Source organism: Tyto alba, unplaced genomic scaffold, assembly GCF_018691265.1.
Source record: "Tyto alba isolate M040663 unplaced genomic scaffold, T.alba_DEE_v4.0 Super-Scaffold_28, whole genome shotgun sequence".
NCBI classification, from domain to species: domain Eukaryota; kingdom Metazoa; phylum Chordata; class Aves; order Strigiformes; family Tytonidae; genus Tyto; species Tyto alba.
This window is the reverse complement of record NW_024881302.1, coordinates 307,091-321,770: the sequence shown is the minus strand read 5'-3', so window position 1 is coordinate 321,770 and position 14,680 is coordinate 307,091. Positions and strand designations below refer to the sequence as shown.

The window sequence follows — 14,680 nt, the reverse complement described above, 5'->3', positions numbered from 1 at the left end:
AGGCAGCCAGGAGTTGAGGGAGTCAGGCAGGCAGCAACATTACAGATTAAAGAAGTAATTACAAGAGAGAATACAACATTAAATAAACACAAAAATAGAAAAGACAGGGGAGGACAAGGAAATATAAATTGGGAAAAATACACTGGCACTTAGGATAATCACAGTGCAGGATCTGGAGTGGGCTCCCGAGCAACTACTTCCCAGCCAGACATCACCTAATTTCAGAGTAGCTCTCCCCACACGTTGTAATCATGTACGTGGCTGCTAGCCAGGCTGGCATGTCACCTTTCCAGAGGCTAGCACCCAGGCCTGCACTGGCGGGATGGCTCCTGGACCACCATTCAGCAGAAGGGCTTGTCTGGCTACAGCAGCGTGTGGGGCTGGTAACTCCCAGCAACAGACACATGAAGTCCTGACTCTGCCTGATGCTGCTCTGTTGCAGACGTACTGTGCAGCCCTGGGCAAGCTCTTCACCTTCTCTTCTGTCAAGGGTGATGGATGACAGTGACACTCCTCTTCTCACTGTCTCACAAGAAAGTGATATACTTGTGACTTTCTGGAGCTGCTCTGAGTCTGCCTTTTGGAAGAGGGACTGAACAAAATCTTGCAGTCAGGCATTCCCCAGCCCCCTCGCAATACAGCTCACAGCCAGACATGCAGCGAGGAAAGGGACTGGACTGGGTCAGGTACCAGCGGCTGAGTAGCCTCGTTCTCACGGAACTTCTCTAGGAAAAAAGTTCCTTGTACAGAGAACTAGCCAGGTCCCTGTGCACAGCACCACGCTGCCAACCAGACACTCCCTCTGTGGCACTCACTTGGCAGCACAAAAAACTGCATTCTTCTTAACTATAGGGACTTCTGAATGAGCATTAAGAAAGTATGTCCATGCCCCAAACATAAAGTAGCTGCCAATTATTCCTGCTGCTGTTAGTTTCCTTTGGTCTCACTCTCCGATCATTTCAAGGGAAGTAGATTATGCAATAATTGAATGTTGGAACCAGCAGACCCCTCCCCCACGGCAGGGGATAGACATTATTTATCCATAAAAAATATTCCAAGGGTTATTGCCATGTAAACTGTGATTAATTAAATTCACAGGAATTATTTCTGAGGCATGTAAATGGGAAGATTCCTGCAGAGGAAAAGCTGGGGAGCTGGCTCCATCCTGACAGCAACAGAGCCATGGAGCGAGAGGAAGCCCTGAACTTATCCCCGTGACTCTTGTGCTACACAGTGAGCAACAAAGCATGCAAATGAATGGGGATGGTGGAGACTGGAGTCACTGTCTGCTTAACCCATTCAAAAGGTCCATCAAGAAAAGCCAAAGCCTCCTGACTATCTGGGTTCCTCCATGCTAGCAGGCTGCTATCCCCTTGCACAGGCATTAAGAACACTCACCAAAAAGTGCATAGACTTGGCTCACCGTCCACTGCACAGAAGCCTCCAGAAACATTCACAGGGCCTCACTGACTCTCCCAGAGAACTCTGAATGGATCCTAGATGCTGACTGAACCTCTTCCCCTTTCTTCCTCCACCCCAAACAATCAGCAAAACATCACCAGATCAGGGGCTCGCCTACCTACCTCCAGTGGAATCTGGCATCCACGCAAAAAGGTACTTATCTCCTTGTCTCCTGTCTTTAGATCTGACTTCCACAGCTGGCAATACAACTTTCACTGCAACAGCCAAACACATCACAGCCTAAGGTTGCAATTATCTCTGATAAGCCAGAGGAAAATTTGAAAAGTAAATAAAATAACAGTAGAAAATATTGGCCCTACGTGTAAACCTACGTCATATGCAATTTCTTATCTAAAATGTGTCAAATTTAGGATAACATAGACACGTAAAAGTAGCCACATGAGTTCAAATCTAAAGTCCATTCAGCCCAATATCCTGCTTTTGGTCACCGGAGAAGACTGCTTAGAGAAGAATATAAGAAACAGAAAAGCACATAGCACGTCCCCAGCCTCTAGTGATGTTCGTACAGTGTGCAAACTTTCTGAGTCAGAGCAGGGTGGGTCTTTGGTATTTAATATTCACAGATTGATTTTTCTTCCACAGTTTTATGCTTTCATTTTTTGAAACTTTTAGCACTTACAACATCCTGGCAACAAGGAGTTCCACAGCTCCAGTATGCACAATGTGAATAAGTATCTCCCTTTATTCTTTTGCTTTGAGTTTGACATATGTATTGTCATGTCCTTCCCTCCACCCCATTCAGCTCCTTCGTGAACAGAGGCAGTGAACAATCATTCCTTCCTCATCCTTCCTATTCCGCATGATTTTATACACATATATTCCATTTAATCATCTCTTTTCCAAGGCAAAGCTCTCCTCATAAAGGAGCCGTTCCAGATCTTTGATCATCTGTGTCTCCCTTGTCTAACATTTTCTAGTTCAATTCATTGCTTTCTGAAATGGGGGAACAGCACTGCATAGAGTCTTCAAGGTGCACAACATCAGGAATTTAAACAAGGATATAATCCTGTTACCTGTTTTGTTCCTTCTTTAAGAACTCCTAACATGTTATTTACTTTTATGACTGAGTGCTACGCCAGCATTTCTATATGAGTATTTGTTACAAACCCAGGTCTCATTCACGACTTAATAATCACCTCTGTATTCACCAGTGTATACACAAAATTAGGATTGTTCCTCCTTCTGCTCATTACTTTCTATTTCTCTACACTGAATTACAACAGGTACTTATATACACTTACTATATAGAAGAACTTCCACAGCACTCTGCAGTAAACTCCTATTTTTAATACTTTGAATAGCTGAGGATTGTCAGCAAACACACAGTCATAGTTCGTCCTTTTCTCCAGACCATGTATGAGTATGTTGAACAGCTGAAGCACGGATCCTCACAGGATGCCCCTGGTGACCTCCCTTTGCTGTGAAAACTGGCCATTTACTCCTCTATGCTTTTTAAGTTATCTGTCCATCTGGGGACCTTTCCTCTCATCCCATAGCTGCTTGTTTTATTTAGAAGTCTTTCACAACGGACCATGCTGAGCTCTTTTCGGAAATACAAGCAGAATATATAAATCCAGTTCTTCTGCCCCACGTTTGCTGCCACCGCCAGAGAACTCCAAGAAATTTGTGAGATACAGCTTTTTCTACATGAATTCTAAACCAGTGTGTCACATTTACTCACATGCTACTGACTTCATGCAGTCCTAGGAGAACAAGACACTGATTCCTTCCCCATCCCATGCTGTCTCCAGGTTTTCCCTGATTAGGTTACAATGACTGGTGCACAGGGAGTTTTCCAAAGCGCTAACTTCAACATACTCTGGTAATATTCAGCCAAATGTTCCCATGAAATCCTGACCAAAGCTGCACTGAGCAGCACAGGACAACTGGGAGAGGTGCCCCCACTCCCCTCTGCAGAGGTGTGTATCAGGTCAGAGGTGGTACAGTGCAGGGACGATGAGCACTCTCAGCCCATTTGCATGATGGTGCTCCTTCTCCAAGGGCACAGGAAAGCTCCCTGGCTCTGTGGTGCTAGTCTGCAGCTCTGCCATTGGCAACGGGTGGTTCATTTGTGTCCACTCACAGCTCTTAATGTCCCCTGCCACAGGGACTCCTAAAACCAGCTTCAAAACAAGGGGTTCAGTTCCACAATCAGTATAGCGGCACAGGTACAGCAGACAGCAGAGTGAAATAGTATGTGCAACTTGGGAGCCATTTGTCACAGACTTTGTTTAATTTCTTAGAGTGAAGAAGACAGAATAATATAGGATTCATCACTTTAAATTCTATATAGTGACAAACCAGCAAGTGCATTTAACAGCCGAAATATACTTTATAGACAGTGATGGATACTGTTAAAGTGTAACCTGGTATTTGGATTATCAAAGGCAGAGTCTATCAATTTTTGTTTTTGTATTAAAGTTGTTTTTTCTATCTGTTGAAAGTGGCTCTTTGTGATTTCACAGGGCATTACACTTTATGTGTCTCATTTGCTGCACCCAAAGGAATTTCACTCTGCTACATTAAAAAATACCTTGGGATGCTGGCTAAGCTTTTAACTTTCCAGAACATGCTGTTCCATGTCTGCCTCCATCCCATCAGTTACCTTCTTTGAATGCCTAATTTCTACATACTTACATATATATATATGGTATAATTCACATGCCATATTGCCTTTTTTACAATGAGGATTCTGCTTCTATCCCTGCGTGCCAAATCCATGGTCAGCAGCTCAGCTTCTACCACATTTGTCTGGAAGGGGTACACCTGATCTCTGAAGCACACTTAGATATTTACCAGTGCTTTTGCTTTCCTGTGCACTACACACAGGTGGAGAAATGGGAAACTACACCAAAGCTCATTTTGCTGCATATGTCATACAGATGCATACTGCATGTGCAGATACATATGGGTATGTTTTCAGTCTCATGTTAATCTCACTTTTTTTCTTTTAAGGAAAAGCACAGGCCATTCTAGCTGAGCATTACCATGCCAAAGCAGGACTACCTCTTAGAGGATCATCCCAATCGTATCACCATGACTACCATCCATTACAAGTACCATCACAAAACCCACTCTCAAATGCATCATCTATTCTTCCTTTAAAATCATGGCAACCAAACACAAGTAATTTTGCCTCAGTAGTAAGTAATGAGGGCAATATCTGAGCCAATGCAATAAAGTGACAATAGCAGGAAGGACAAGTGTGCAGGGAGCTAGAGATATTGAGATCTTGGGACAAATGCGAGACCATTTTGCCTCAGTAGTAAGCCTCTAGCTCCCTGCACACTTGCCCTTCCTGCTATTGTCACTATATTGCATTGGCTCAGATATTGCCCTCATTAGATCCCTATTGTGAAGGACCTTGCTACAAAGTAAATTTGGGGAAGGCTTAGTGTAATTGCTGAATCTAAGCCTCCTACTGGGTCTTCCCCAGCTGCATTATTGCTTCACAAAGCTGTTAACATGATCTGATGGTTTACCTGGTACATTGAACCCGCTGTGCAACGCACACTGGCAAAAGCAGCAAAGGGGCTAGGTCCTGCATAGCTGTGAGATCTGGTGGACTACCTTTTTAGAGCGGCACTATAGCCCACCGTTTCCAAACACAAGCTGTGTGTAAAGCATAGTTTGGTGTCTCGTGAAATGTAGCCCACTCCCACAATCATGCATATTCCATTCATTTTAAAATCATTATGGAGAGGATTTCCAGGGCAGAGGAAGCTGCACAGCATTTTAATGGACTGTTACGTGAAGGGATCCAGAGTGACCCAGAAAGTTCTCTTCCCCGAGAGCTCCAGCCTGCTTGACCTAGCGAGTTGCTCGCAAATAAACGGAGGATGTTCCTTCTCAGAATGTGGATGATAATACACCTATTTCTATTAATTCTCCTCACCATGGCAAGTAGCTGCTCATTTCCAGAGCACAACAGGAGTATGACCTGACCTTGCAGGATGCCAAGCACTCCTGCCCAGGCCAGACTCTGTACGCTCTTTGAGGAGCTTTGCTACCACCGGCACCACACAAGGTGGGTATGCAGCTGCTCAAGAAGAATCAAAACCAAAATTCCACTCTATGTCAAGTGCAACATCTTCGACCTAGCTAGGAGGAGGCAGCAGAGCAGCAGGGGCTTCTGCCACTGCAGCAAGCGTCCACCTACAATCTACTGTATGGAGGAAGAAAAATACCTGTCCAGTATGAGAAGATCAACAGAGAACAATGCTCAGAAGCAGCCCCTGATTCCTGCTGGGCACACACAGAGACACAACTCTTCAGTTTTAGTGCCACAATTCAAGCAGTGACACCAAGCTATATACAGAAGAGAGATGTTGGGCATCACAGGCAAAACTGAGAAGTCTGAGCTTGATGTGTTTCTCTCCTGCATTTTCTCACAACCTCCAATATTATTATAGTGACGCACAACACCAGAGAATATAATTGCTGTAGTGATTACTTACAGCCATTACATTAAGCTTTAAAATGCTCCTTTCAAATTGAACAATGTTTTTTCGAAGTCAACAGCTGGTTCACAGCTTGAAAGCAACAGTTAAGATAAATTAAATAAAAAGGGTAATAAAATCACAGACTAAATTTAATTTCTGAAGCACATGCAAACTCCAGCAAAGCCTTTAAAACATCTTTTAAAAACATCCACGGAAACAAAAGCCAATACAACCAACAATTATACTGTGCTCATTAATAAGAATGTGATGTATGAACACAAATAACTGTGTATACTTCTAAATATACTTAAAACAGAGCACAAAAACAAATTCATGCAGCATTTATAGCCCTAGGCTTGGGAATAAATCAAACAGAAGTTTCAAGTGAGATTTGTAAATTCTGGGAGGAAGAAAATGGTTTTATGTATATTCTTCCTCTTAAGGTACATACATATATATAAAGCGTGGTTAATGAAAATGATATATCCCTACCCTTAGGATAAAAAGTTGATCTCGTGTGTGCTCAGATCAGTACAACGCCAGGAGCCTTCACCAGCTCTTGAAATGCACTACTGGAACAACAGGCAAGACTTTCTAGAGTGTAAGACTTCATTTAAATGCCAGGAGACTTTCTCTGGCCTGATCTTCTGCTTGCCATCGGGAGAACACTATTCACAACTCAAATGGCCTCTGCTTGGCTAGCGATGAAGTGCCAAAGCTACACATCCATTTGGATGAGGCAGAGAAACATAAAAGAGCCATGCCCTGGCTTTCTTCCACAATCCTGTCAGAAAAGCTTTCCACCTACAGCACCATTCCAAACAGGCCGACTAGCGAGCAAGCTGTCTCTTTGCCTCCATCCTTTGTATTGTTGACCAGCTGTTCAGCATTTTACATCCTGGCGCACTTGGAAATGACACAAGAATCAAGAACACATATTCTACCTTCTTTATCACAACTGGGGTTTTTGCCATATCAGAAAGGCTGTTTCTCACCAATGCTCATTAGCAAGAAGAAATATCCCAAATCAGTTTTCCTTGTAAATCTTTCCAGTAGGCAGATAGATTTTGTGCCACAGTTTTACAACATGTGTATGAGACAGGTATGGTACAACAGAGATATATTCTCTGAGTTACACACCATTTTCCTTCCTTCCTTCCTCGCTGTTCGTCCCTTGCAAGCATCAATAAGGTCTATGACAGGAAGAAGAGATTAGCCAGCCACTTGCTATAGAAATCACTGGGAATACCTGTGAAGTAAAAACTGCACTAAGTACACATCCAAAAGAATTAGATGAATAATATGTAAAAGAGGATGTACTTCATCACTTTTAAGGAGAGATATCTCTGTGAAAGTGGATTACACCAATATTTTCCTACCCTTGGTGCACAAGCAAAATTTTGGCAGGCACTCAGAACAAGAGAACATGTTGGCATATATTCAGTACATGATTCACCTCACCTACATCTATCTGCTGAAAAGGCAAGAAGGTCATCTAAGCTAGTCTTTTAGCTTCCTTCTGTAGCCTGAAGAGAGAAACAGACACCTACAAAGAGCAGTTTATTCCACTTGCTTGCCTACCTTAAGTACCCCATCTCAGTCTGGGATAGATTTCTCTCTCTCAAACTCAAGAGCCCAGAGGATCGGCTTAGGTTGGACATCTAGTGGAATATGGCCTAGTCTAAAATTACATCTCCTACCTAGGGTCCAACTGAGACAACAGAAAGAGTACTTACTGCCATGAAGATTTTGTTAAAGATTTGTTTTAAAGATTTTTTTTATTCCTTTTAATGTTGAAGGAGCTGTCTGAACATGTTTGCAAATATGGAGGAGATTCAAGTTGACATAAGCAAAAGAAGAAATAACTGAATTTTAAAAATAGTCCAACTTACATAATTACCATCCAGCAAAAGTAACTAAGGCTACATATGTAAGCAATACTAATACTGACTATGTCTCAGTTGTATCTCAGCACTGACACATATGTCCCAGATGGATGTTACGTAATGTTTTTGGAAAAATAAGCATTTTCCAGTGATTTCTGGAAGTAGAACTGGATGTGCTGCTATAGCCTGCCCCAGAAAGAACATTGTGTGTCCTACACATACTGCAATGAAACATATTCCAAAGTGCCATGCAAAATGTCACCTTATCTTGCCTAAAGTTATTCCATCTAGTAATATCAGAGAAATTATGACAATATGTTGTTCTACATGAAAGTACATGACAGAGCTATTTGTGAGACCTGGCAGCTGCCACTCTCAGCAGAGCAGATGGCAGTGATAAAATCACAATGCAGGGAACAGGTTGATAAAGACATATCCGTCATTACACTTTCACTGTACAATTACACTCAACTCCAAGATACAATCGAAATGCATGGCTGTGTCACTCTCAAGCAGGAAGACCTTGCTTATCTGAGGAAAATAACTCTTGTATGACAATTAATTCTGTACATGTTATTAATCAGAATCACTCATCTCCTGTCCACAGGAACAGAAAAAGCGGGCAGTAAAGACATCCAAAGTCTTATGTGTTCATACTTCTTTTCTTGCAGAGGGAGAGACAAGCATTCATCCCCTATAATGGAAAATCAGAGTCATCCATGATAACAAACACTCTTAACGCATCATCACTTTACACCTTCATCTAAGGACCAGAGAGCATGTTACCTCCCTTTTTCACTTTTTTCTTTTACTACCTTTTTTTGTAGGGTGGGGTGTGGGGATTGTGTGTGTTAAATGAGCATATTGCTCATGGAAGGTACCAGTCAACCACCCCTGGAGCAGAAACAGTCTACTTACCCTAAGGCACACATGGCAGGGCAGCAGCAGTGCCAGCCCCTCCTCCCCTCCACCCCTGCCCCAGGCAGAGAGGCCCATTGCTAACACTGACAGGCATTTCTCCGCTGCCGTGGCCAGCAAAGGCATACACCACCCAGGCCAATCCTGAGAGCATCTTCCTGATGCCGATGGCTGGAAGGGAATTGATTGCCATCATCTCACAGAAGCACCACAATCATAAGCAGCAGTCACCACCAGCATGGAGCTGGCAACCCTGACACGGCAGAGCTTCAGGTGCCCTCAGCAGCACAGCAGCTGGACGTCAGAGCACCAACATCAAACTAAACAGCTTCCTCTCACTTTGCAGAATGAGGAATTTACAGGTGCCAGTTTGGCATAGATTAACAACTGGAAATACTGATTCTGAGAACAAGGATGCTAAAAAATATTCATAGCCTGTTAACTCCATTAAGACACTTGGTTATATTAAAGCTTTATTTTAAAATAGGCAAAGTAATAGAATCAAGTAGAACTTTAAATTCTGGCTGAAAATCTGTTAGCTTTTGTAACAGAGAATCTAGACTTGGGTCACAAACACAAAATGCATATATAATATTTACTTTAATATATGACCTCCAACCACAGTACTTTTTAAATGCTGATTCCATCCTTGCTTATTAAGTAATCAGAGTAATTAACCTTGTAGCAGTTTTGAAATGTCTGTAAAATAAACAATAAGAGTGTTTTTAGCATTATATATGTTCTTACAAGGTTAGCGGGGACCACTTGCATTTTCCAAGATAAAAAAAAATTAATCTCTAACAACACAATAATTAATGATATGCAATGAAAGACTAAGGTACAGGTAATTAACATGATAAAATATAACATGGCTGATACACAAACAATAGATACAGCCAAATGCATATGTAATTGAAATAGTTAGGAACAAAGATTAGCAGGTTTTAAACCTTTGTATAGTCAGAGAAAGAGCTGCTTTCCTAGGAAAACAGTGCTCATATCTGTCACTCATTTTGCTTCTACTAGAACAAGATAGTAAGTCTGATAATAACCGATTAAGATATTCTACTTGAAATTCTTATATAAGATTGGCTATACTATTACATTTAAATCTTGTGTGGTTTACTGTGCAAGCATATACTATATCCTAATACAATTTCAAAAATTTTAATTAGTTTAAGAAACAAATAATTAAAAAACTGACACCTAACTAGTTCATTTTATGTAACAGTATACAAGCCTAATAAAGAGAGCAGAGCTGACAGGAGATGGAATCCCAAAAGATAGTTAGAAAGTATAAATTATCAGATGTTATTCAGCCACCCCATCTCACTCCTGCAGCACTCACAACTTGGCACTTCAGTGGAAGGTGGCAACACTGACCTTAAATGTAACTGCCTATACTAATACATGAAGGGAATTAATCCTGTGATGGTTTGAGAAGCGGAGGGGGTAATTTATACCAGAAGCCTGACAGCCCCTAACTCCAACTCACAACTGCAATTATTATTCATCATAAAAATACCTGGATGTTGAAAATGTGGCTGAAATCCTTTGATCTCTGCAAGGTCCACCTCACTCCTCATGCCCTGAACTGGATAGGCTTCATCTTGAAGGTGGTTTTTGAACTTTTATGCTTTCCACTTGCAAAGTCATCCGGAAATTCTGGATCTATGCTCACCTGATATGACTACAGAGTCCTTTTGTTTAATAGACCACTACAGTTACTTCTAGACTGTCTTTCCTTTGTACAAATAATTGGTGAAGTAATACCACTTAGAGGCTCATGTGTTTTAAGGCCCCACCTTTACATACTTTAGAGACACAATTTATGCCAGCCTAACGGTAAGTTAGAGTGCAAGTTTAATGAGATGTATATAAAATTAGTACTTCTAAAGACACAGGATTTATAAAATATTGTGACAACCATCAAAATGTTATGAAATGTTATGGAAGTTTCAATGTACCTTCCATAGTTTCACCTTGGTTTATCACCTTCTTTACAAAATGCGAAGGAGATATAACAAGAACATAAATTTTTCATCTGTTGTCATAAATTTGTTTTTATTTAAGAGCAACTGCGGTAGCTCTGATGAGCACAATGTAAATTCCAGCTTAGGAAGCCATCACTGCTGAAAGTCACAGTGGAAGGAAACATTAATTCTCAGGACAGGCTTTACCCATCAAGATGCAACAGTCACTTCAGGACTAGTCTCAACAGCTGCGAGGATAAGGGCAGAAGTCCTACAAAAAGCATTTTCTGATGACTCTTTCGCATAGCACAGGTCACAAGGAAACAGACTACCTCCCTTGGTAATTCCAGCCCCCAGAGAGCTGCCGTGCTTGCGTGCCACTGCTCCCAGAGCTGCCCGAGTACTGCAGAGGTGCTAGAATTAGACCCAGGATGCCCTCTGGACCGCTGTTTGTGACACGGTGGTGGAGTGGGTTTCACCTTTAATAAAAACTCCAGACAAAGTCAACCCATCTGACACTATTTTGCCCATTAGTAGTGCAAGTAATTTACATGTCCCTACTTGGGTTTATATATTTGGGGCATCTGTTTAGTTTTTATTACTTCTGGCCTTGGCTCCCACACTCCTTCACAGATCAAATAACTGCTTTCCCTATTTGCTAATTCCAACAGCTGGTTATTACTCACCAGACTCCTGCTACACTCGCCTGGGGAAGAATCATAAATAAATGTGTACAAGCAAGCAGATGCTGTCATTTTAAAAGCTGATCCACCTAGTAAAAATGTCCTACTTAGGACTCAAGTGGTGAATCACTGAGCATGTGTCCTGATGTCATTTTAATAAAATCAAAAAAAAATCACAGGACTTTGTTCATTAATTCAAATTAGTAAATGAAGAAAGAGCATTAGAGAATATTACTACAAATAAATAATTACTGAATTATTTTGAAATTCTGAAAAAAATTCTGAACAGGCCAAAGACCTGCCCTTTCCAATGAAGACAAAGGCAAGGTAAGATACAGAGCATTTTTTTTTTATATTTGGTATAACTAATCACTTTTCCACCAGTGTCAGACAAGGTAACATCAAGTAGCTGTGGGTTCTGGAATCTATGACTATAAAGAGAAGAGAGAAATACAGATGGTTTATCAGACTTCATTATCACTTAATTGTGTGCCTGTTTATTTTTTTTTTTTAAATAGGTAATTTCTTTCTGAATGTCAGTGATAGGAGAAAGTGAGCTGCCTAGAGCGTATTTGAAAAATACAGAGAATATAAAAGAGAACAAAAAGTGCTTTGCAGACTATACACAGGAAGCAGCAAGGAGAAAATCTTAGTACCAACTTTTCCTCCATGTTTTAAAAGGGACATCCTTCTGCAAGGTTAGGCAGCTTGGCTTCCATAATCTTTAAAAAATGTACTTCTGATGGAAACAGCACAAGTTGCAGTGATGGTTGTATGATCCACAGAGAAACAGAACTCTCTCTCACATCAATTTCTGCAGGTTACACAGATGACAATAATCTTTGTTGGCAGCAGGAATTAAATTATCTCTTGTTGACTTAAAATGGAAATGTCTAGCACTGAAGTCATCCACATCTTTGGTCAAAAAGCTCACCAAAAAAAAAAATATCTGCAGCAGTTCACAGACATGTCAAAACCAGTATGCATGTACTGCAAGCTTTATTAACCTCATAACAAAACTTCCTAATTCAGCTTTTGCAAATCTGTTGGGTTTTTTTCCAGTAAAGACAATTTCAACCAAATTGCTAAGATGCAGTATGATATTATGAGCTTTTTAATGTATTTTCCTCCCAGAATGAAGGCCAAACACACTACAAGACTTACATACCCGAAAACCTATATCTTCATTAGCTTAGCAGATATACAGCTCAGCCCTTTCAAGACTATTGATGTTATACCAGCATTCAAACCACTGTACCAAAATACGAGTGACTAGAAATAACTGTTTTCCAGTGTATACTCAAAGAGAAACGCTGAACCTCCCTAAATACCCAAAAACTAAAATCTACTCCCAGCTGGTTCTTTACCTGCAGTAGAAGTCATAAAGCTCATCATGGCCTTACTGCTCCACCACTGTGCTAGAGATTGCGTGTTCATAACTTGGTATTATTTAAAATACCAGAAAGAAAATCCAAATCTTCCAAACGTAATTTGTGAAAATATTCCTAATTTTTAAACTAGAAAAACTACAATTTAGCGAGAATTGTATTAACCAACTTAAAGAGGAATAGAAGTTAATATAAATGGCAATAAAAATTGGACAGTCCATAAGCACAAGACCACCAACACTTGCTAGCATCATAAATTATAAATATTGAACACAAGGCCTAACGAGAAGTTTTTCTTGCCAATTAAATACCTTCTCCTATAGCAGCATATATTAACATTTAGCAATCAAAGAGAAAATTCTAAATGAAGGTGCTAAAATCACACAGTCACAGGACGAATTTAAGGTGCCAAGAGAAAGGCAGTTAGAAAACAGAGACTAGATAGGCCAGCTTGATAAGCCAATGCAGCAAATCTAAAGTGTGACATAAGAGGAGGAAGTCATTCAAACAAGACAGCTGGGAAATGGGGCAGCAGAGTGTCACAAGCAGCAGCAGTGACAGGAGGACTCAAATCAACTCTGTTTTTTCAGAAGTACTAGTGACTGAGTATGGGACAAAGAAGAATGAGTGTTCTCTCAGTACGAAAGGTGATGATTTTAACTTTTTCTGTAAATGTAAGATTTTGCATCATCTCAAGATTTCAACCCCAAACAACTTTCTAATGAGTTACAAATTCCTCATTTCTTGTGATGTTGTTTTAGATTTTGGTTTGTGAAGTTAAGACATTCCTCAGAGTTGCTGAATTTTAAGTAAAATGGTATTTTCTTTGCAGTCGAGTATTAAGTACTGATAACATGTTCAGGGCACATTATCAAAGCAAGCTGGGGCTGAAAGATGCCGTGCAAAGTGTGTTAGAAAATTGGGGTCCGTATTTCACACAGGAAGCATGTCTCAAGCACAGATTAAAAGCATGCAGCATAAACCACCAAAAGGACATCGCCTTACAGCAGCATTCATCCCTGACGCTTCCAGGTTCCTCTCTGGTTACTCCGATCAGCATGCAAAGTCTCAGATAGGCTTTCTTTCTACTACTTAAGAACAACATTGATTAGAGTAACTCACATCTTCCAGGAGTCATCTGCTTGTTAATACCTGTCCCACTTCGGAAAGATTTCCAAAGTGAAAACAGCTATCTCCCTCATACCATCACTGTACGGGTAACACATACACTACAGTAGACAGAAAACTACATTGAATTTATACATTCCCTTTTAATGCAAGCAGCTGCATCAACCATACAGTTATAGACGCACTGGCCAACAGCCCAAATGACACCATCCAGGCGGAGTTTCAGTGACACTAAACTGCTCGCGGAGACCTGGGCTACAGCTTCACCGAATCTTTAACCCAGCAAAAACCAGCAGTGCCGCCGAGAGGAACGGCTCCGCTTCCCTCACCCGCCTGACGCTCCTATCGCCCGCCTCCCCTCCTTACACCCGTAAGAGCAGGGAGCTACGTGGTGAACCAAGCGATGAGACTGACCTGGGCTAAAACTAACCTTAAAAAACGGGTGCTTGTTTAATCTACAAAAGGTTTTCGTTCCGGTTCGTTATGCAGCTGCATGAAGACTCGTAGCAGCACCCGGGCACAAACGCAAGGCCGAGCCAGGCGCGAGCGGGGCTGCTCCTTCCACCAGCGGCGCTCTGGAGCGCCGGCTCGCAGCGGCCGGGGAACGCTGTCAGGCAGACGCGCTCTGGAAAGCACCGGGAAGAGCAGCGCAAAGCCAAGCCAAGCCTGCAGCTGCGGCCGCGGAGGTGCCAGCGCGAGGCGGGGGTCACGGCGCCCGACTCCGCCGGGCTGCCGGCAGCCCCAGCGGGCCCCGCCTGGGCCGCCGGCCCCGGGCGAGGG

The 14,680-nt window shown here is 41.8% G+C and overlaps 1 long non-coding RNA gene across 2 annotated transcripts in view; it reads right to left on the bottom strand.

The window, feature by feature from the left end:
* LOC116960363 overlaps nt 1-14,680 on the bottom strand; it is a 161,407-nt gene that overhangs the window by 146,419 nt on the left and 308 nt on the right. Inside the window, exon 1 of one of the 2 annotated variants that reach the window (XR_004406340.2) lies at nt 14,331-14,679. The exons of the other annotated variant lie outside the window; for it this stretch is intronic. This is a non-coding gene — a long non-coding RNA (uncharacterized LOC116960363). Of the gene's footprint in view, nt 1-14,330; nt 14,680 lie in introns of those variants that run through there. 2 annotated transcript variants of the gene reach the window in all.